The following is a 23,391-nucleotide window of genomic DNA, read 5'->3' as shown; positions in this document are numbered from 1 at the left end:
TCAAAAACGTCTCTGGTGCCACAATTCTAAACCGTTAGCATTACGCACTGAACTATCACGTAGTCATCAAAACGTGTATGTCAGATATTTCGTAACATCTACAGACGACGCTGAGGTTCAGCACACCGAGCGGTGCATTAAGGACATAAGCCTTCTGTGCAGCAATGAGGACAATCCTCAGTTTACGGACCCAGTCCGCATAATTGCTACTACCAACTTTCAACTAAATTTTCTCTAGGAACATATCTTAAACAGTAGAACTAAAGCGTATGACATAATTTGCAAAGACCTTTTGACTATGTTCATGATAATGAAGTTCATCTGATTATTTAATGAACTCCCACTCAGATAGACATCCCTCTAGTCATCTAAGTGATACATGATCCAAATCAAACTAGGCCGTGTCCGATCATCACATGAGACGGACTAGTCATCATCGGTGAACATCTCCATGTTGATCGTATCTACTATACGACTCATGTTCGACCTTTCGGTCTCTTGTGTTCCGAGGCCATGTCTGTACATGCTAGGCTCGTCAAGTCAACCTAAGTGTTTTGCATGTGTTCCGAGGCCATGTCTGTACATGCTAGGCTCGTCAACACCCGTTGTATTCGAATGTTAGAATCTATCACACCCGATCATCACGTGGTGCTTCGAAACAACGAACCTTCGCAACGGTGCACAGTTAGGGGGAACACGTCTCTTGAAATTTTAGTGAGGGATCATCTTACTTACTACCGTCGTTCTAAGCAAATAAGATGCATAACATGATAAACTTCACATGCAATCAAATAGTGACATGATATGGCCAATATCATTTTGCTCCTTTGATCTCCATCTTCAGGGCACCATGATCATCTTTGTCACCGGCATGACACCATGATCTCCATCATTGTGTCTTCACGAAGTTGTCACGCCAACGATTACTTCTACTTCTATGGCTAACGCGCTTAGCAATAAAGTAAAGTAATTTACATGGCGTTATTCAATGACACGCAGGTCATACAAAAAATAAAGACAACTCCTATGGCTCCTGCCGGTTGTCATACTCATCGACATGCAAGTCGTGATTCCTATTACAAGAATATGATCAATCTCATACATCACATATATCATTCATCACATCTTCTGGCCATGTGACATCACATAGCACATGCTGCAAAAACAAGTTAGACGTCCTCTAATTGTTGTTGCAAGTTTTTACGTGGCTTGTATAGGTTTCTAGCAAGAACGTTTCTTACCTACGTAAAACCACAACGTGATATGCCAATTTCTATTTACCCTTCATAAGGAACCTTTTCATCGAATCCGTTCCGACTAAAGTGGGAGAGACAGACACCCGCTAGCCACCTAATGCAACTAGTGCATGTCAGTCGGTGGAACCTGTCTCACGTAAGCGTACGTGTAAGGTCGGTCCGGGCCGCTTCATCCCACAATGCCGCCGAAACAAGATAAGACTAGTAGCAGCAAGAAGAATTGGCAACATCTACGCCCACAACTGCTTTGTGTTCTAATCATGCATAGAAACTACGCATAGACCTAGCTCATGATGCCACTGTTGGGGAACGTAGCAGAAATTCAAAATTTTCTACGCATCACCAAGATCAATCTATGGAGTAATCTAGCAACGAGGGGAAGGGGAGTGCATCTACATACCATTGTAGATCGCGATGCGGAAGCGTTGCAAGAACGCGGATGAAGGAGTCGTACCCGTAGCGATTCAGATCGCGGTTGATTCCGATCTAAGCACCGAAGAACGGTGCCTCCGCGTTCAACACACGTGCAGCCCGGTGACGTCTCCCACGCCTTGATCCAGCAAGGAGAGAGGGAGAGGTTGGGGAAGACTCCGTCCAGCAGCAGCACGACGGCGTGGTGGTGGTGGAGGAGCGTGGCAATCCTGCAGGGCTTCGCCAAGCACCGTAGGAGAGGAGGAGGAAGAGGGAAGGGCTGCGCCAAGAGAAGAAGAACTTCGTGCGTTGGGCTGCCCCTTTGCCTCCACTATATATAGGGGGAGAGGGAGGGTTGCGCCCCCACCTAGGGTTCCCTCCCCAGGGGTGGCGGCAGCCCCCAAACCCATCTAGGGTGCGGCCAAGGGGAGGAGAGGGGGGGCGCCACTAGGGTGGGCCTTAAGGCCCATCTGGACCTAGGGTTTGCCCCCTCCCACTCTCCCATGCGCCTTGGGCCTTGGTGGGGGGGCGCACCAGCCCACCTGGGGCTGGTCCCCTCCCACACTTGGCCCACGCAGCCTTCTGGGGCTGGTGGCCCCACTTGATGGACCCCAGGGACCCTCCCGGTGGTCCCGGTACATTACCGATATCACCCGAAACTTTTCCGGTGACCAAAACAGGACTTCCCATATATAAATCTTTACCTCCGGACCATTCCGGAACTCCTCGTGACGTCCGGGATCTCATCTGGGACTCCTAACAACATTCGGTAACCACGTACATGCTTTCCCTATAACCCTAGCGTCATCGAACCTTAAGTGTGTAGACCCTACGGGTTCGGGAATCATGCAGACATGACCGAGACGTTCTCCGGTCAATAACCAACAGCGGGATCTGGATACCCATGTTGGCTCCCACATGTTCCACGATGATCTCATCGGATGAACCACGATGTCGGGGATTCAATCAATCCCGTATATAATTCCCTTTGTCTATCGGTATGTTACTTGCCCGAGATTCGGTCGTCGGTATCCCTATACCTTGTTCAATCTCGTTACCGGCAAGTCTCTTTACTCGTTCCGTAACTCACATCATCCCGTGACCAACTCCTTGGTCACATTGTGCACATTATGATGATGTCCTACCGAGTGGGCCCAGAGATACCTCTCCGTTTACACGGAGTGACAAATCCCAGTCTCGATTCGTGCCAACCCAACAGACACTTTCGGAGATACCTGTAGTGCACCTTTATAGCCACCCAGTTATGTTGTGACGTTTGGTACACCCAAAGCATTCCTACTGTATCCGGGAGTTGCACAACCTCATGGTCTAAGGAAATGATACTTGACATTAGAAAAGCTCTTAGCAAACGAACTACACGATCTTGTGCTAGGCTTAGGATTGGGTCTTGTCCATCACATCATTCTCCTAATGATGTGATCCCGTTATCAACGACATCCAATGTCCATGATCAGGAAACCGTAACCATCTATTGATCAATCAGCTAGTCAACTAGAGGCTTACTAGGGACATGGTGTTGTCTATGTATCCACACATGTATCTGAGTTTCCTATCAATACAATTCTAGCATGGATAATAAACGATTATCGTGAACAAGGAAATATAATAATAACCAATTTATTATTGCCTCTAGGGCATATTTCCAACATTATCAACCTTCCGCAATACTTGTGGGCTGATGGGACATTGGCACGAAGAATGTGGTACTTGTGAACATGATCTGACAAAATTTGAATGGGAGAGTTTTATTCTCGCATCTCGGAGAGGAAGGGGAGGCGGCCGTGAAGGTCGAGGAACCGGAGGGCACCAGAGGGATGTAGATGATGAAGTGTTTGGACATGGAAGAGGCAATAGTTGAGGCCCTGGAAGGGGGCGAGGTCATATGCAACCGAACCCACCTGCCGCTAATACTAAGATTTGGCGCTTCAATGCTTTATATCAGGTTGGGGTGAATAATAGCAACGGATCTATTAAAGAGAATGCATATGGGAACAGTAGCTCGGGACAGGATGTGATAATGGATGAGGCATCAAAGGTTCTTGGTAAGAGGACAACAAATGACAGTGCTACCATCGATGGGCTGAACTCTGTTGGTGCTTCTACTAACACATGTACTGCACTTGTACCCTTTGTAAACACAGAAAAAGATAAGGTCCATGTTCTTCCTCGATAGCTGAAAAAGTAATTCATTTCAAAGGAGAGCCTAATGTGGATGGAAGGGACACGGTCCTTGTCGGTACACCACAAAGGACGCAAATAAAAAGAAGCTGAGAGGAGATGTAATGAATGGAGATTCAACTAATGCAATTTTAGGATCGATGGTGCCCCTTGAGGGTGACCGCCGGGAGCAATGAAACTCCTGGCATGGAAATGCTGGTGGTTGCTTAACGATCCGATAGTTCGAGCACTTCTAGATGTCCAGAAGCAATGTAACCCTCAGGTGATGTTCCTGTCGGAGATACATCTTGATGACTATCCGGCAACTTGCTTACGAAGGCAATTGAATATGAATCATAAGATCATTTTCCCATGTGATGGATGGACGTAAATGTGTGCTTATTGTTTTTTGGAAGAGAGAGATGCAAATGTCCAGATTATATATGCACACTCAAACTATATAGATGTTCGTATATTTGATGCTGATAAAGAGTGGAGATTTACTGGCTTTTATGGGGAGTTTGCTTGGCCACATAAATACCTACGTTGGCAGTGTTTGAGGGGTCCAATTGCCCAACATAATCTCCCACGACTGGTCTTCTGAGATTTCAACGAAATTCTAAATAATGATGAGAAGGAGGGAGGAAATCCTAGGTTCTGAGGTATATGCAAGCTTTCCAGGATGCGTTGCAGGATTGCAACTTGGATGGCCTAGGATTTGTGGGTGACAAATACACATTGCAATGAGGAGGAATAAAAGAGCGACTTGATTGCGGTGTAGTGAATGAAAGTTGGTGCGGTCTGTACCCGCATGCAGCAATTATCCACATGGGATACAGTGGCTCTGATCACTTGTCGTTACTCTTGGACACTGAATATCATGTGATAGAAGCTAGAGTGGTTTGACAAAAGAGGTTCGAGCCAAGATGGATTGAAGAACCAACGTTTGCATAGATAGCGATGGTCGGTGGGTGCCTTGTCCAGCGCACAAACTCTAGGAATCGGGTGCAACCATTCTGGACAAATCATTAAAAAAATACACTTCTGTGATGATACGTGTTTGTCACAGTAGGTCACGTTTTCTTTCATGCATGTACATCCATGACGATTTTATGACATAATCAAGATAGTCATACCTGCACTGTCGTAGAAGTGTTCCATGACATTAGCAAAATTATCATCACAGAAGTGTCCACTTCCATGACGATAAATCATGCGTCATAGAAGTGCTTTCGTCAAGGGTGGCCGACACGTGGCATCCACCGTAACGGGTCGCCGTTAAGCTATCGGGTCCGGTTTTGGATCCAATAACCCGTTAACAGCCCGGACCAATGAGGATTTTCCACGTGTAAAATTCTCATTGGCCGGAGGAAACATGTGTTGGCTCATCGTTGGGATAGATGTCATCCATTCATTGGACAGGAGGCGCCTATGATACGTCGACACGTGGCACGGCCCCAACAGAGGCCCATTCCGGTGAAAAGCCGGTCCGTTTGACTTGGTTAAAAGGTAACGGGCCGGCCCATGGAAAGCCTATTAACGGCCTATTCGTATATAGCCCATTTACGGCCCGCTAACTCACGACCCGTTACGGCCTATCGGAATTAAGCCTAGTAGCTTCATCTGGGCCGTCCAATATGATTCTAGCCCGTTGTAACTTCTGGCACATGTATGGCCCATGATGTCTTTCGGCCCATACGAGGCCATTTGTAACTCTTGGCCCATTAACGACCCGTGGTGAATCTGGCCCGCAATGAACAGTGTACCGCTTTATACCCATTAACGGCCCATTATTCCATTGGGTCGTTTCCAACCCGTGTTATCTTTCGGCCTTCTTAGGGCCCATTTATTCTTGGGCTCATTTCCAGCATTCGATTACTTACGGCCCGTTACTCGCCTTTTCTGCTTGTGGGACAAATTCAGCCCGTGGTTACAACCGGCCTGTTTGCGGCCCGTTAATCCATTGGGCCGTTTTCATAGCGTCATCAAATACAGCCGATTAACGATGGCCCATTATGACCGGCCCATGAACGGACGATTCCAAATCTAGCCCGTTTACGACCCATAATGCGGTATGTTATTGGCCCATGTTTGGCTGATCGATCATACGGCCCATAGAAGGCCCATTGATGCTACGACCTGTAGAAGGCCCATTATTTCTACGGCCCGTAGGAGGCCCATGGTAACTAAGTAAATATGTAGCCCATGGTTATTGTGGCCTAGTTTTAAAAAATAGGTTATTGCGGCCACTAGCAAACCGCGGAAAAAGAACTGCACTGACTACAAGCAAACAAATAAACAAGACAACAAGGAAATAAATAAGAAAGCAGCTTACGCTAGGCTATCACGGCTATTACACATATTACATCCATTGGGCATCAAAGTTCGCCACCAGTGCAAATATAGAGAACAAAGCAGCATATCATATACACTGGTTGTCAAAATTGGCGACCAGTGCATATAAACACCTCAGCAAAACAAGTCCAGAACTGAAACCACTTCAGAAGAGCTCAAGAAACAATATCCTGGGTACCCATAATGCTGGCAAGATGCTTAGCAAGCTTATTAACTTTCTCTTGTTTGGCGCTTAAATCCTCCAGCACTTGCTGTTGCACCAGAAAGTATGCATCTGAATTCGGTAGGGACTTCCTCAGTCCTTCGGCTTCCTGCCGCATAACATCTGATCGATGTCTTTCAACTTGAAGTTTAGACTCAAGAAGCCGAACTGATTCAGGCAGCGAGTTCGAAGAGCTGGTGCCAGTAGTAGTAGCCAGTAACTCGAACACTACATCAAGACAGGACTTTGGGGTTGTCTCAGTGTCTTCAGTATAGTTTTTATCAGCTTTCTTGGAGACCAACAGGGATGTCTCACTATCTTGAACCTTATCTGCATTACTTCCTTTACCATTGCATAACGGGGTACTCTTCTCCAATATTTTATCCGTGTTCTAAAAGAGAAACAAACAAACAAATCACAGGTTTACCATGCTCTATATGAAACTCATTTTGGTAAACCAGTTCAGTAGTAAGGTGGACAGGACAACAGCATGAAACAAACATATACCTATGTAGTATGGTCACTGTATGGTCTATATCATTCTAGTTTATGTTGCCAAATCAAGATACAGATAGTTCGAATCATATCTATTTAAGACAAAGCAGCATAGACATAATATAAGTGTGGGAAACTAAACAACAATAACAACACTTGTAATGTGCATGGCATGAGAACATAACTGTTTATTCAACTGAAACTAAAATCAACATAGAGCAAGTTACAACAGCAAACACGTTAAAGAAACAGGTTTAAAACATACCTATTGCGCCATTGGAGTTTCAATTGCATCCTTCAAATTTGAAATTAGTTGGTATGAGTAAATACAGTGCTGCAAGAGAAAAGTAGTATGAACCATAGCTACGGAACCTGACCTGAGAACAATTCTTCTTCTGCTTTAAGTGTTGACTTGGGGTTCGGAGTGGTGGTCCTCGTGCTTTGGGCATTGCAGTTGCCTTACTAACTGCTCGTATTTGGGTGCTCTATGGTGGAGACGGTGCTGTGTCAACTGGAACTGGGTTACTATCTGCTGGGGTTGGGCTTAGAAGGGGTGTAGTTGGTTCTCTATCCAACTGGGTAGGGGTACAATCTACGTGAGTCTGGGTTATGTGTGGTGGGGCTGGTTCTTGGGCAAGTACAACCGTGGTTCTATCTGCATCGACAGGTAGCACGATATTTTATGAAGACCATGTTTTTACTCCCACAGATACTGCCATCACCCCGTCCAATTGAAATGGCTGATAAACAAGAAAAGTAATTGAATGTACAGACATTGTAAGATATACATGTGCAATGGATAGTAGGGAAGAAAACAGGGCATGAAATAATTCACATTTATGTTGTCTAACCAAAAAGAATAACAGGACATAATTTCACATATATGATGGCTAATTAAACAGGATAGCATGACACAATTTCACATGTATGATGGCTAACTAAACAGGATAGAATGACATACTTCAAAATATGATGACTGGGTAAACAGGATGACATGATATAACTATATGATGTGTCTATTAAAGTGGTTGGCATGCCGTCGATGGAAACATGATGGCATGATATAATTCACGGATAGAATGACATAATTCAAAATATGATGACTATGTAAACAGGATGAGATGATATAACTATATGATGTCTTTAGAAAATGGGTTGGTATGCCATAATTCAGATACATGCTGTCTATGTAAACATCATGGCATGATATAATTCAAATAATTTATATACTAAGCAAGTGAGCAAAGGGCAATCACATATATGATGTGTCAACTAAGGAGATGGCATCCAATATTGTGTATGTGATGTAAAAACTAAGCATTGCAATACAACATATGCATGATATGAGTAATATAACCCTGCCAAGTTTGAGCATACACCTCAGGGGGATAATAGGACTGGTCATCTGCCTTTGAATCCTCCTCTGAAGAGCTATCTGTAACCAGCAAGATATCTGCTTCAGCAGGTAGCATTGTCTGCTCTGAAGACCTTGTTTTCACTCCAGATTTCTCCATCACCAATTCAAATGGCTGATGCACAGGAAGAGCAGTTGAATATACAAACATTGTCGACAAATGCAATGAGAAATACAAAAAAAGGACGGCATGATATAATTCACATATATGACGCTTGGCTAAACAGCATGGCATTGCATAATTCACATATATAATGCCTTGCAACAAGATAGCATTGCGTAATTCACATATATAATGTCTTGCAACAAGATGGCATTGCATAATTCACATATATGGTAATTAGACACTAAACAGGTGGCATTCACACAAAGCATGTCTAAACTAAGCAAATGACATAGCAATGCAAGACACCATACGCACGATATGAGCAACATAACCCTGCCAAGTTAGAGCATGCACCTCGGGGGGGGGGGATAGGACTGGTCATCTGTCTCCGAATCCTCCTCTGCGGAGCTATCCGTAACCAGCAAGACATGCGCTTCGTCAGATAGCATTGTCTGCTGTGAAGACCTTGTTTCCACTCCAAATATTTCCATGCCCGTGCCGAATGGCTGATGCACAGGAAGAGTAACTGAATGTACTAAAATTGTTGACAAATTTCATACGTAATAAAAAATGATGGCATGATATAATTCACATATAAGATGACTGGCTAACCAGGGTGGCATCGCAAAATTCACATATATGATGCCTGGTAAACAAGATGGCATTGCATGATTCACATATACGATAAAGAAACTAAATAGATGGCATTCACACAAAGCATGTCTAAACTAAGAAGATGACATATTTGATGTATAAAGTAAGCAATGCAAGGCACCATATGCATGATATTACCAACATCAGCATGCCAAGTTAGAGCGAAGACCTCAGGGGGTAAATAGGAGTGGTCTTCTCCTTCTGAATCCCCCTCAGAACAGTTATCTTCCTCTTGATTACAATCCAAAATGGGTGGAGGGGGGCTGCCTTTACGCCCACCATGGAGTGACGTCTGCATGAAATTTTATTGCCACGCAAGGCTCGTCTCTTTTGCTCTACATGTTCAGTTCCATTGTGTACAATAACTGACATGCATAGGAATAAAACATAGTGAGATTATGTAAGGAGTGCATGCACAAATCCAGAGTGATGGTAGCAAACTATGGATAGACCCAAAACCAATGATAGCAGGTAGATAATAGCTTTAGTTAAAAAATACAGATAATGGCTCCTTTAATGTTTGTTTGCACCCAACATGAAACTCATAGTAGACACCCGAGATTAACCAGATAGTAGACAGATAGTACTGATTGCTGCCCCAATATGTACCCCACAACCATTTAAAAACTCAAGTTTCAACATTAGTTTGGACCTGACTCGGAGTCTAATAGGTGAACACGACGATAAAGTAGCATGTCATTGTATTAAGCAATGCATAACGTAAGCAGACACGGAAGATTGTGACCTCTCTTGCGGACCCGTGTAGTCCTCAAGGTCATCTGCTCAGTTGATGATGGTAATGCAGTTGCCGTGGTTGCCGGCGGTGGGGAAGGAGATCTGAGGCGGCGAAAGACAGTTTGGAGAGCGGATCCCTGCTGTGGTGAACCCTTCCATCGTTGGTGCAGCTGAGCTAGGGTGGAACACTGCGCAACAGGAGCAGGACAAACCACACAAGGTTTTCTTTGACACATATCTATAACAGAAGTAATTGTGTAAGGGCTTGTTTGAATTTGAGGATTCTAGCAATGCAGGGATAGGAAATACACAGGAATAGGATAGGAATGCACGTGCAAAACAGAGAATTTAAAAACACAGGATTTCTGCCAATCTGGGTGTTTGGTTCACAAGAATTGGAAGATCACAGGATGCAAAGAAGCATGGTGAGATTAAGTCAAACCACAAGAAAATGTACGGTTATAATGCTATTATGCTACTATCTCTTAGTCTTGTGCTTCATGAATAGGAATTTGAAAAAGAGGACAAGTGGATATTAAAATTCCTATGGTTTTTCTTTCAAGGAGACACTAAAGGAACAAATCGTACGGTTTTCCTTTGCTCCATTCCTTTGAACCAAATGCATGAATAGTAGCACCATAGGAAACTTTCCAATTCCTATGTTTTTCCTTCACTTTTCCTTTCAAGCACTCGCGATTCTAGTAGGCAGGCTTGAGCAAGGAAAAGCCTACACTCAAAAAATGTTTTTGTGCTACTTCTACTACTTTGGACCCAGGCCACGGCCCTACTAGCTCAACTCCTAGGCCCATCGACAAATGCACAGCTCAAACACGCAGAGATAAATAATGATGGCATTCAAGAGAGTCCATCACAGATAGCTAAGTTGTCTGGTACCTCACTGCTTGTCATACAGAAGAAACTAATCGTATTTCACGTTACTACATGTGCTCAGTGGACAATATATATAACATGTAGAGTAAAAAAGAGATGCAACAAGTGTCCAACCTCTTTGGCGAAGCCATGTCGATCTCAGCGTGATTGGGTTGGTCGGTGAGGATGCTCCGGCTGACTTGGTTGTCGGAGGAGGGGAAGAAGATCTTAGGCGTCTGGAGATGGAGCCCGGGGTACTGCTCCGCTGTGATGGAGGGTTTCGTCGTTGGAGCAGCTCCGGTGAGTTGTACGACGCCGAGGCTGAAGCAGGACAAGAGAGACAACGTTAACCTGAGTGGAATTCTAATAGCATCTCCAATAGATGACGTAACATACATAACCACAAAGTGCTAGATGTAAAATACATCATCTGCTCATCTCTGAACTTAACTGTCGAAACTGAATTTAACTGTCGAAACTGAACTTAACTGTCGAAACTGAACTTTTGCTGTCGAAACTGAATTTTACTGTCGAAACTGAACGCACTAGTAGCAGAAAAGCAGTAGTAGCAGCGCGTGCGAGAGCCGGGGCAGCTGGTCGTGTAGCAGCATCAGGGTGAGGCTACACATCAGTCGACTGACTTTTTCATCTCTGGTCAGTCGATTTTCCAGCCGTTGGACACGAAATCAAGGGCCTGCAGTTCATCTTCAACCTCCACCCCCTGAGCCACCAACCACCACCGGCCAAACCGCCGCCCCCGCCACCCGCGGCCGGCGGTGCGCAGCCCCGCCCGCCCCGAAACCACTCCCCACCGCCGGTCCACCGCCGCCTCGGCCATCCCTCTACCCCCCCCCCCGTGCCAAGCTTTTTCTCCGGTGATCCCCACGCCACCGCCCCACCACCGCCGGCGACCATCGTCCCCACCTTGAACCCTAAGACAGATAGTGGGGTATCTCTCCGGCGAGCCCCCTCCCCGCTGCGGCTGGTTCTTCCTTAACTCCGGCGAGCCCCCCACCCCCTGAAAATCGACTGACCCAAAAGTCGATTCAGTTGACTGAAGTGTAGCTAAATTGGAGCAGCATCGCAAGCAAGAGCGAGAGCAGCAGCACGAGCAAGAGCAAGAGCAGACCAGGCACGCGACCAAGAGCAAGAGCAGAGCAGCAGCGAGAGCGAGAGCTAAAGCAGCAGCAGCTCCTACTAATGTGGACGTCGCCGCCGAGGGAGCAAAGCCGTGGAGGAAGTGGGCCGACGACGCCGCCGTGGATGGAGCCGCACCATGTCGGCTCGGGACCGAGCGTCGGCAGCACCGTGAGATCGAATCAAGAAGAAAATGCGGCGATTAGTGTACAACCTCTTTGGTGGTGTCGATTAGGCCTCAGCTTCATTAAAGGAAACGGTGATGATGCTGCTCTTCCAGTGGTGCAGGTGAAGACGGCGGTGTGGGAATGGAGGTGGTGCGAAAGATGAGGGGAACGTCGGGGCATCTCCTTGGAGGTGGAGGATGGGGTGGCTGAACCGGCGGGACGACGAGTTTGACGAAGGATCCTCATCCGGTATGGTGGATGAGGGACGTCGAGGTGTTGATGTGGACGACGTCGTCGGGGAAGAGGGTCCGGCTGGTTGGCGGACGGAGGAGGGTGTGGGACTTCGTGGGTTTTCGCGGCCTCGGTGTACGAATGAGTGGGCGGATGGGATGTGAGTGGGGAACCATGGCTTAGGGACGCGCTTGTCCGAAATGTGGGGTAAGTTACAAAAGTACCCCCACCGATTTGAGCTAGGCGGTTCTTTCGGTTCAGGGGTATCACGGGCATTTCGCGTGTCGGGATTTCGCAGGAGGTGGGAGTTTTCACGCGCGTTGTAATTTTGGGATAGCAAGGCGCGGGTTGAGATGGAGGGAGTTTTCGGAGCACAACGAGACAAAGATATATAAGAAATATTTCGGGGTAACAAGGCGCGGGTTGAAGAGGCGGGAGTTTTGCAGCACGATAGATAGAGATGCTAGCTTGAAATTTCGGCATAACAAGGTGTGGCTTGAAATTTCGGGAGAACAAGCTTAAGGTGTACCAAAAAAGACAATTCGCACCTCATCACTAGAGAGAGCCATGTCACATTTTACTATATTACTAGAAATGCATTCAAATACAACAACAACAAAACCAAAAAAATCGGGACAACAAACATAACGTGTACAGTACCAAAACAATTTGCACTTCCCTCAATAATAAAAAACAATGTGTGTTGTCAAGCATATGGACTAAATTTGAGTACATTTTCCCTGTTTGAATGGGATTGTACTCGGGTTAGTTATACAACCATCTAAATATTATCTTCACAACACATGACATGAATATAGGAGAAGTAAATTCCTTTATAAATATGAAATACATGTACATATGATCTCAAATTCAAATATATGTATCCATTTTATGTTGAATTCAAATCATAGTACATGTATGCTCTAGCTAGATGTTCAGAATCTAAACCGTGTATGATACTACGTACAATGTGTTTAACACGCACAACACACACACACACACACAAACACCATTTAGACTAGTAAGGTACACGTGCATTGCACACATGAGATTTGCCAACCAAATTATGAATAAATACCACATTATAGCATGTAAGCTTTGAGTCATATATGCATGATGTAGATGTTCGTTTAATTCTTATAGTTCATTTCATTCAAAATCATCTAGTTTTTATAACAAAGCTAATCTATTTTAAGATTAATGGAATTGTGCGTTGTAAGGCATAAAGTAAAAACAAATAATGGCAAATCATGTAGAAAAATATTTGGGCAATTATGATATGGAAGGTTCTAGAACAAAGAAGAACTGCTTGTGTTTTGAGGTTTGTACATTAAGCTTAAGTTCAACCATGGAGTCTTCTAGATTGTACATGTGGCAAAATCTGGTGGAATCTAGATGATATCCAACGGCCAGTAGTGCTCGAATTTGCCATCTCTGCACCATCGGATTGGCTTCATTCAACGACCATCTTTCAAAGTTAAAGTTATCCACACACTATATAAAAAAATATAAAATATAATATATAGGGGCATAGATATAGATATGTGATGCGAAAGCCACCCATCATCTCCAAATAGAATAGTGTGTCCATGCACGAATGCAATGTGGCCAAACGATGTCTGCCATCGGTATCTCAAATTCAAATCAGCCTGACCTTGTTCAATGTGTATACAGTACAACATGCTCGTTTCCAAACCACACCGCGCCATATCTCAGTTATATTCATGCATGCATGGGTTTCAAACATCATGATCTCTTATTCAAATATTTGAATTCAACTTTACATTGATTATGACCTCACCTAGTCTTTTACACCCACACAATCACCTTCTCTTTATAATTGTACCACTAACTTTCTCTCGTGCATGCTGCACACACACTACCACTCGGCATTTTCTTCAGGTCGGTCTCCCATGCATGCACACACACACCTCCCCCTCTTCATCGTATCGGGCATTCTTTATCTCTCACGTGCATGCGCAACAATCGATGTTCCTCTATGTGTGTGTATATATAGCTAGGTCTTTCCCAGTTTTCCACACAAACCGATCAATCTATATATCTAGTGAGGTCTCACCCTCTTTCCCACGTACACATCGATCAATCTATACCTCTCTATATAGGATTACATAGCTAATACACCCACATTAATTATATATCCAACGCCCCCCCTCTCATCATCCATGCCTTTCGCTTCATCTCTTAGACGCGCGCACAGTGGCGAAGACAGGGGGTAGCAAGGGCCCTGCCCCCCTAACATCACTATATATTGAGGCTAATATGAATGTGATCATTAGACAATTGCTGGTAAAATGGTTTAAGTTGGTGAATTGGCCCTCCTCGTAAAGGATTAGTAATGCTTGGCCCCCTAGATCATTTATTTTTCATGGCTCCGCCACTTCGCGCAACAGCGCACGTTCTTGCCCCCTCTCTTTAAATATCGATCCCGCACTTGTGCACTCCTTCATAGTCTCCCTCCACTTGGCCCCTCGCACCATCTTCTGGCCCCCACCGGATTTTGCCACATGTACAATCTAGCAGACTCCATGGTTGAACTTAAGCATAATGCACAAACCTCAAAACACAAGTGCTTCTCCTTTGTTCTAGAATCTTCTCTATCATAACTGCCCAAACTTTTTTCTAGTTGAATTGCCATTATTTGTTTTTTACTTTATGCTTTACAACGCATAATTCCATGAATCATAAAATAGATTAAGGATTCTTTGATTCAAAGGATTCTCAAAGGAATTTTGGAGGATTCTAATCCTTAGGAATTTTTCTTATCTTGGTTGTTTGATTCGTAGGATTGTAAACCATAGGAATTTTTTCATAGGATTCATTTGCACTAGATTTCATAGGAAACATTCCATCCACTCAAACCTCTTTGAATGAATCCTACGTTTATTCTATGCACAATCAAACACTCGTACAATCCTGTAGGATTCAAGATGACATTCCACTCTAATCCCATGTTTTTCCTATTCCCACGTTTTGGAAATCCTACGAATCAAAGAGGCCCTAGATTTTTTTATAAAAACTAATTGATTTTGAATGAGATGAACTATAAGAATTAAACGAACGTCTACATCATGCATATATGACTCAAACCTTACATGCTATAGTGTGGTATTTATTCATAATTTGGTTGCCAAATCTGATGCGTGCAATGCACGTGTACCTTACTAGTACTTCGAGTATGTGCAAAACACGTAGGGGCTGTTTGGTTTCTAGCCACATCTTGCCACACCTCACCTTAGGCAAGTTTGACCAAGTTAGGTGGGTGTTTGGTTCTAGCCACACCTAAGGCAAGAATTTTTTAATGAGAAGTGAACTCTACATGTCATAGACACAAAAAGTGTGGCAAGATTCCCTTAGGCAAGTTAAAGCGTGGCTAACAATTTGAGAAACTCCAGTTAGGCACGTGTGGCAAAAATAATGTGGCAATATATGGCAAACATAGTCATAATCCAAACAGCCCCGTAAATTAGAATTCCAATGGCACGCTACACGGTGTCTCTCTTTCAGTTCATGAAGCCACGTGGCATATGTGGAGGCGTTGTCGCGACCTCCTTGTGTGGATTGATCACAGTGACGTGCTACTGGTTCCAGAACAATGTACTCGTCCTCTCTGAGAGCATCCATAGTGTGTAGAGGCAAGGTTGCCTCTAAACTGGGACCCATGGTCCTGCCTCTAACCTCAGGTGAATACTACGTAGTGTGTCGTCTCTAGTTTTAGTGTCAAAGCTGGACCTACTACTGAATATTATATACTGCCTTTATCAAAGAACACATCGCTTCCTCATACAACTAAGTGTCTGACAAGTGAGGACACGGGAATATTTTATACGACAAGGAGCATTGGAGGCCAGCGCTAAGCTTGGAGGCGCCTCCAAGCATTTTTTGGTTAGAGGATGAGGATGCAATGTATAGAGGCAACCATTATATACTTGGAGGCAGCCTTAGAGGCAGCAAATAGTCACATTATGGATGCCCTAAGGTACACTGGCAGTACATGCACGAAACAAAAGATGTGCACGCACGCCACGCACGCACTCATTCCCTCGCACGCATACGCGGGTACATGGGGGGACGCATTTTTGTATGAAGATCCACCCCATGTGATAATTTGATGCATGTAAAGTCCTTCGCTTCATTGATGGTCAATTAATACAGCGCATGCAAATTGAGTGGACGTGAGGGGGGAAGAAAGACATTACTACACTGCATGCATGCGAGTGGTTAAATCATGGGTTGCTACTTCCATTGGTCTCCTTCGTATTTTGTGCCAATTTTTGACCATACTTTAAGTAACATAATATTTATGCATGTCATAAAAAGTGGCACAAAAAAGGGGGCCAATAAACCAGGACGCAGGCAGCATGATCAATTTTTGCTAGGGCTACTGTTGGTGACCTTTGTATTTAAATATGGACGGAGTGGAGTAGTACTACTATCTTTATCCTCATAGGGCTCTCCCAGCGCCTAGGCTCGCCTTCCCGCCTCGCCCACCAAATCCCGCCTTGGATAATCCCTTAGATCCCAAGATCCCGCGGGCTGCCCTCTCGCCGCAGCCCACAACATTGCCGCCTTTGAGCGAAACCCACATGTGTTTTAGAGGGGATCCATTGCTATGGAATCACAGATCGGTGGCGCCGGAGGACATGCCAGGGCTGCATTTCAGGTGGTGGGCAGCAAGGGCAAATCAGATCGAGGAAGCGTCGCATCAATTGGAGAGAAGTTCCAAGGAGCTGCGCCTGGCGTAGCACAAGGCGGAGGCGCAAGTTGATCTCAGGGGAGAGATGCCGAGGGATGTCAGCATCTGGCAGCGTCGCGTTGATTTCGAGATAGGGCTAATGGCAGAGATCATATTCACGGAGTCAACTACGGAAGAAAGAACGTGCATGCCTGCGGAATGGCATGAGTAGCCGGTGCAACTATTCAAATAGGCGGTAGGAGAAGCCAAATCGCGGGACAAGCTGCGGCGGCGTGATGTCGCTTGAAGCTACCTCGGTATTTCCCCAAAGAGGAAGGGACGATGCAACACAGCGGTGGTAGGTATTTCCCTCAGATATGAAACCAAGGTTATCGAACCAGTAGTAGAACCAAGCAACACAACGTAAATAGCCCCTGCACACAAATAACAACCACTCGCAACCCGACGTGTTAAAGGGGTTGTCAATCCCTTTCGGGTAACGGCGCCAGAAACGATGCGTGGACGGGAGAGAGTTGTAATAGATTGAATAAATAGATCGCAAATAAAATAAAGTGCAGCAAAGTATTTTTGTATTTTTGGTTTAATAGATCTGAAAATAAATGCAAGGAAAAAGTAGATCGCAAAAGCAAATATATGAAAAAGAGACCGGGGGGCCGTAGATTTCACTAGTGGCTTCTCTCGAGAAAAATAGCAAACGCTGGGTGAACAAATTACTGTTGGGCAATTGATAGAACTCCAAATACTCATGAAGATATCCAGGCAATGATTATTATATAGGCATCACGTCCAAGATTAGTAGACCGACTCCTACATGCATCTACTACTATTACTCCACACATCGACCGCTATCCAGCATGCATCTAGTGTATTAAGTTCATGGAAAAACAGAGTAATGCAATAAGAATGATGACATGATGTAGACAAGATCTATCTATGTAGAGATAGACCCCATCATTTTATCCTTAGTAGCAACGATACATACGTGTCGTTTCCCTTTCTGTCATTGGGATCAAGCACCGTAAGATCGAACCCACTACAAAGCACCTCTTCCCATTGCGATAAATAGATCAAGTTGGCCAAACAAAACCCAAACATCGGAGAAGAAATACGAGGCTATAAGAGATCATGCATAAAAGAGATCAAAGAAACTCGAATACTTTCATGGATATAAAAAGATAGATCTGATCATAAACTCAAAGTTCATCGATCCCAACAAACACACCGCAAAACGAGTTACATCATATGGATCTCCAAGAGACCATTGTATTGAGAATTCAGCGAGAGAGAGAGAGAGAGAGAGAGGAAGCCATCTAGCTACTAACTACGGACCCGAAGTCTACAAAGAACTACTCACGCATCATCGGAGAGGCACCAATGGAGGTGGTGAACCCCATCTAAGATGGTGTCTAGATTGGATCTGGTGGTTCCGGACTCTGCGGCGGCTGGATGAATATTTCGTCGACTCCCCTAGGGTTTCTGGAATACTGGGGTATCTATATAGCAAAGAGGTGGTCCGGGGGGCACCCGAGGTGGGCACAACCCACCAGGGCGTGCCTGGGCCTCCTGGCGCGCCCTGGTGGGTTGTGCCCCCCTCGGGGCACCCCCAGGCGCAGCCAGGGCCCATTATGTTCCTTCTGGTCCAGAAAAATCTCCGCGAAGTTTCGTTGCATTTGGACTCCATCTGATATTGATTTCCTGCGATGTAAAAAACATGCATAAAACAGAAACTGACACTTGGCACTATGTCAATAGGTTAGTACCAAAAAATGATATAAAATGACTATATAATGATTATAAAACATCCAAGATTGATAATATAACAGCATGGAGCAATCAAAAATTATAGATACGTTGGGGACGTATCAGCATCCCCAAGCTTAACTCCTACTCGTCCTCGAGTAGGTAAGTGATAAAAACAGAATTTTTGATGTGGAATGCTGCCTATCATGTCATATCATATTCTTTTCTTTATAGTATGGACATTTGGACTTTTATGTGATTCAAAGCAATAGTCTAGTTTTGACATGATAATTTAAATACTCAAGCATATCAACAAGCAACCATGTCTTTCAAATTATCAACGCTAAAATAAGTTATCCCTAGCCCATCATGCTCAACCATTGATCCATTCATGAAACACACTCGCATATTAGCTACACCCAATACTTAAATACGATCATATTGCCTCCTAGTTGGTGCTTTTGTAAGAGAAGATGGAGACTCAAATTCAAAATAAAAATTGCATAAAGTAAAAGAAAGGTCCTTCGCAGAGGGAAGTAGGGATTTGTAGAGGTGCCAGAGCTCAAAGCGAAAAACTTAGAGATAAAAACTATTTTGGGAGGTGTATCCATCCCACCAACAAAAACGACTTAGAGTTCCCAACAGTTTCCATGCTAGATATATCATAGGCGGTTCCCAAACAGAAAATAAAGTTTATTCCTTTTTCCACCATACTTTCACTTTCCATGGCTAGCCGTATCCACGGTTGCCCTCCATACCAACACTTTCCAAGGAATCTATTATTTGACAACATAAAGTAAATTCATTTTTTCATTTCGGGACTGGGCATCCCTAAAACCTTTGCCTTACTCTCGTGCAATGACAAGTGAATAAACACTCATCGTGAGAATAACACATCCAGCATGGAAAATATTAGCCACCCTTCACCGCTCCGCGAGCGAAACAAACACACAAAAGAGAAGTTTATTTTGAAAATTAGAGATGGCACATGCAAATTTTCTTAGAACGGCAAAAGAATACCGCATATAGGTAGATATAGTGGACTCATGTGGCAAAACTGGTTTAAAGGATTTTGGATGCACAAGTAGAGATCATACTTAGTGCAAAATGAAGGCTAGCAAAAGATTGAGAAGCGACCAACCAAGAAACGAATAATCTCATAAGCAAGCATTAAGCATAATTAACACCGAATAATGCACCACAAGTAGGATATAATTTCATTGCATGGCTATTGACTTTCGTACTTGCGTAGGGAATCACAAACCTTAACACCAATATTCTTACTAAAGCATAATTACTCATCAACATAACTCACATATCACATCATCATATCTCAAAACTATTACTAAGAATCAAGTTTATTTTGTCCAATGATCTTCATGAAAGTTTTTATTATATCCTTCTTGGATATCTATCACTTTGGGACTAATTTTAATGTGTTGCTTTTCATAAGCTCAAACAAATATAAGTGAAGATCATGAGCATAATTTTTTTCTTTCTCTCAAAATAGTTTAAGTGAAGCAAGAGAGAATTTGTTGAAAATTTTACTAACTCTCAAATAAATCTAAGTGAAGCAAGAGAGCATTTCTTCAAAAATACTAAAGCACACCGTGCTCAAAAAGATATAAGTGAAGCACTAGAGCAAGTCCATAACTCATAAAAATTTAAGTGAAGCATAGAGAGCAATTCTAACAAGTCATGACATAATTTTGGCTCTCTCAAATAGGTGTGTCCAGCAAGGGATCAAGGCTTAAAACACAAAATAAAACAAGCAAAGACTCATATCATCCAATACGCTCCAAGCAAAACACATATTATGTGACGAATAAAAATATAGCTTTGAGTAAAATACCGATGGTCGTTAGAAGAAAGAGGGTATGCCACTCGGGGGCATCCCCAAGCTTAGTTGGTTGCTCATTCTTTGGATAATAGCTTGGGATGTCGGGGCATCCCCAAGCTTAGGCTCTTCTATCCTTTATTCCTTCATCCATCGTAAGATAACCCAAAACTTGAAAACTTCAATCACACAAAAGTCAACAAAACCTTCGTGAGATCCGTTAGTAAAAGAAAGCAAATCACTACTATAAGTACTGTACCAAACCAATTCATATTTTGTTTTTGCATTATATCTACTGTATTCCAACTTCTCTATGGCAAAAAATCATCAAAGAAAACCATAGAGCCATCAAAATAAGCACACAGCACAAAGAAAACAGAATCTGTCAAAACAAAACAGTCTGTAGCAATCTGACTATTTCGAAAACTTATGGACCTCCAAAAATTCTGAAAAACTAGGATGACCTGGGTAATTTGTATATTAATCTTCTGCAAAAGGAATCAGGGAAAAGGCTCTTTTGGATAAAAAAATGAGAATTGTTTTCATGAGAGCAAAGTTTCTGTCTTTTTCAGCAAGATCAAACAACTATCACCCAAGAAGATCCTATTGGTTCTACTTGGCACAAACACTAAGTAAAACACAAAAAAACACAATCATAACAGTAGCATAATTGTGTTAACACTCAAGAACAGAAAACAAAATGCAAAAATAAATTTTATTCATTGGGTTGCCTCCTAACAAGCGCTATAGTTTTACGCCCTTAGCTAGGCATAAAGCAAGGATCTAAGTTTTGTCATCTTTGGTTCGAGATCCATAAGATGCCCTCATGATTGATTCATATGGTGGCCTAATTCTTGTTCTAGGAAAGTGTTCCATACCCTTCCTCAAAGGAAATTAGAACTTAATATTGCCTTCTTTCATATCAATCACGGCACCAATAGTGCGTAAAAATGGTCTACCAAGAATAATTGGACAAGACGGGTTGCAATCAATATCAAGAACAATAAAATATATGGGCACATAATTTCTATTTGCATGAATAAGAAAATCATTAATTCTTCCCAAAGGCCTTTTAATAGTAGAATCCTCCAAGTACAAATTTAAAGAACATTCTTCAAGATCGGTAAAATCAAGCACATCACATAAAGATTTCGGAATTGTAGAAACACTAGCACCCAAGTCACACAAAGCAAAACATTCATAAATTTTAATCTTGACTTTGATAGTAGGTTCCCATTCATCATGCAATTTTCTAGGAATTGAAACTTCCAATTCCATTTTTTCTTCAAAAGCTTTCATCATAGCATCAACAATATGTTTAGTAAAAGCTTTATTTTGTTCATAAGCATGGGGTGAATTTATCATGGATTGCAAAAAATAAATACAATCAATCAAACAACAACTATCATAATTAAAGTCTTTGTAATCCAAAGGAGTGGGCACATCACTAGTGAAAGTTTTGACCTCTTCAAACCCACTTTTATCAATTTTTTCAACAAGATTTTCACCCTTCGAAATATTGGGACGCCTTCTACCTAAAGTTGACTCTTCTCCAATCCCTTTTTCATCAATCTTAACTTTACTAAACAAGGAATCAATAGAAGAAACACCAATCATTTTAAGATCTTCATCACTTTTGCGAAAGAAATCACTAGAAAACGCTTTTTCTAAAAATTCTATTTTAGCTCTAAGCATAGCGGTTCTTTTCTTACTTTCATACATAGAAACATAAGGAGCTTTAATTGATTTACCCACTTTAGGCACAAAAATTTCATCTTGAGATTTTTCACATCATGAGCAATTCTATCAACACTTCTAGACAAATCATCAATCTTACTCAACTTTTCTTATATGGAAGTGTTAAAAGCTTTTTGTGTGTTGATAAATTCTTTAATATTGTTCTCAAGATTAGAGGTGTTCCTATTATTATTATAAGATTGATTTCCATAGGAATTACCATAATTATTAGAGGAATTACTAGGAAAAGACCTAGGATTAAAATTACCTCTATAAGCATTGTTGTTGAAATTATTTCGAGAGATAAAATTCACATCTATGGCATCACTATTTTTCTCAATTAAAGTAGACAAAGGCATATCATTAAAATCAATATGAGCACTTTTACTAGCAACCAATTTCATAAGAGCATGAACTTTTTCTCTCAATTTCTTCAACAGAGTTAACTTTTTTACTAGTAGGAGCTCTTTCGGTATTCCATTGTGAATAATTTGCCATGATATTATCAAGCAATTTGGTGGCTTCACCCAACGTAATTTCCATAAAAGTACCACCCACGGTGGAATCTAAAAGATTACGAGAAACAAAATTCAACGCCGCATAATTTTTTTGTATGATCATCCAAAGATTTAACCCATGAGTTGGGCAATTCCTTAGCATCATTTTCATACTTTCCCAAGATTGTGCAACATGCTCATGTTCAAGTTGCTTGAAATTCATGATCTGGTTTCTAAGGGAAATAATTTTTGCGGGAGGAAAATACTTGGTGATAAAAGCATCTTTGCACTAATTCCAAGAATCAATACTATTGCAAGGCAAAGAAGAGAACCAAAATTTTGCAGAATCACGCAAAGAAAACGGAAATAATTTCATCTTCACCACATCATTGTCCACATATTTTTCCTTTTGCATATCGCATAATTCCACGAAGGTATTAAGATGGGATGCGACATCCTCATTAGGAGTACCGGAAAATTGATCTTTCATAACAAGATTCAGCAAAGCAGTATTAATATCACAAGACTCCGCACTAGTGGCGGGAGGAGCAATAGGAGTGCCGATAAAATCATTGTTGTTGGTATTTGAGAAATCACATAACTTGGTGTTCTCTTGAGTTATGATGACCACACAATAAGATTGCACTAAAAACAG

The sequence above is a fragment of the Triticum aestivum genome, chromosome 2D (genome assembly GCF_018294505.1).
Source record: "Triticum aestivum cultivar Chinese Spring chromosome 2D, IWGSC CS RefSeq v2.1, whole genome shotgun sequence".
In the NCBI taxonomy this organism is placed as follows: domain Eukaryota; kingdom Viridiplantae; phylum Streptophyta; class Magnoliopsida; order Poales; family Poaceae; genus Triticum; species Triticum aestivum.
This window is presented reverse-complemented; position numbering follows the sequence as displayed.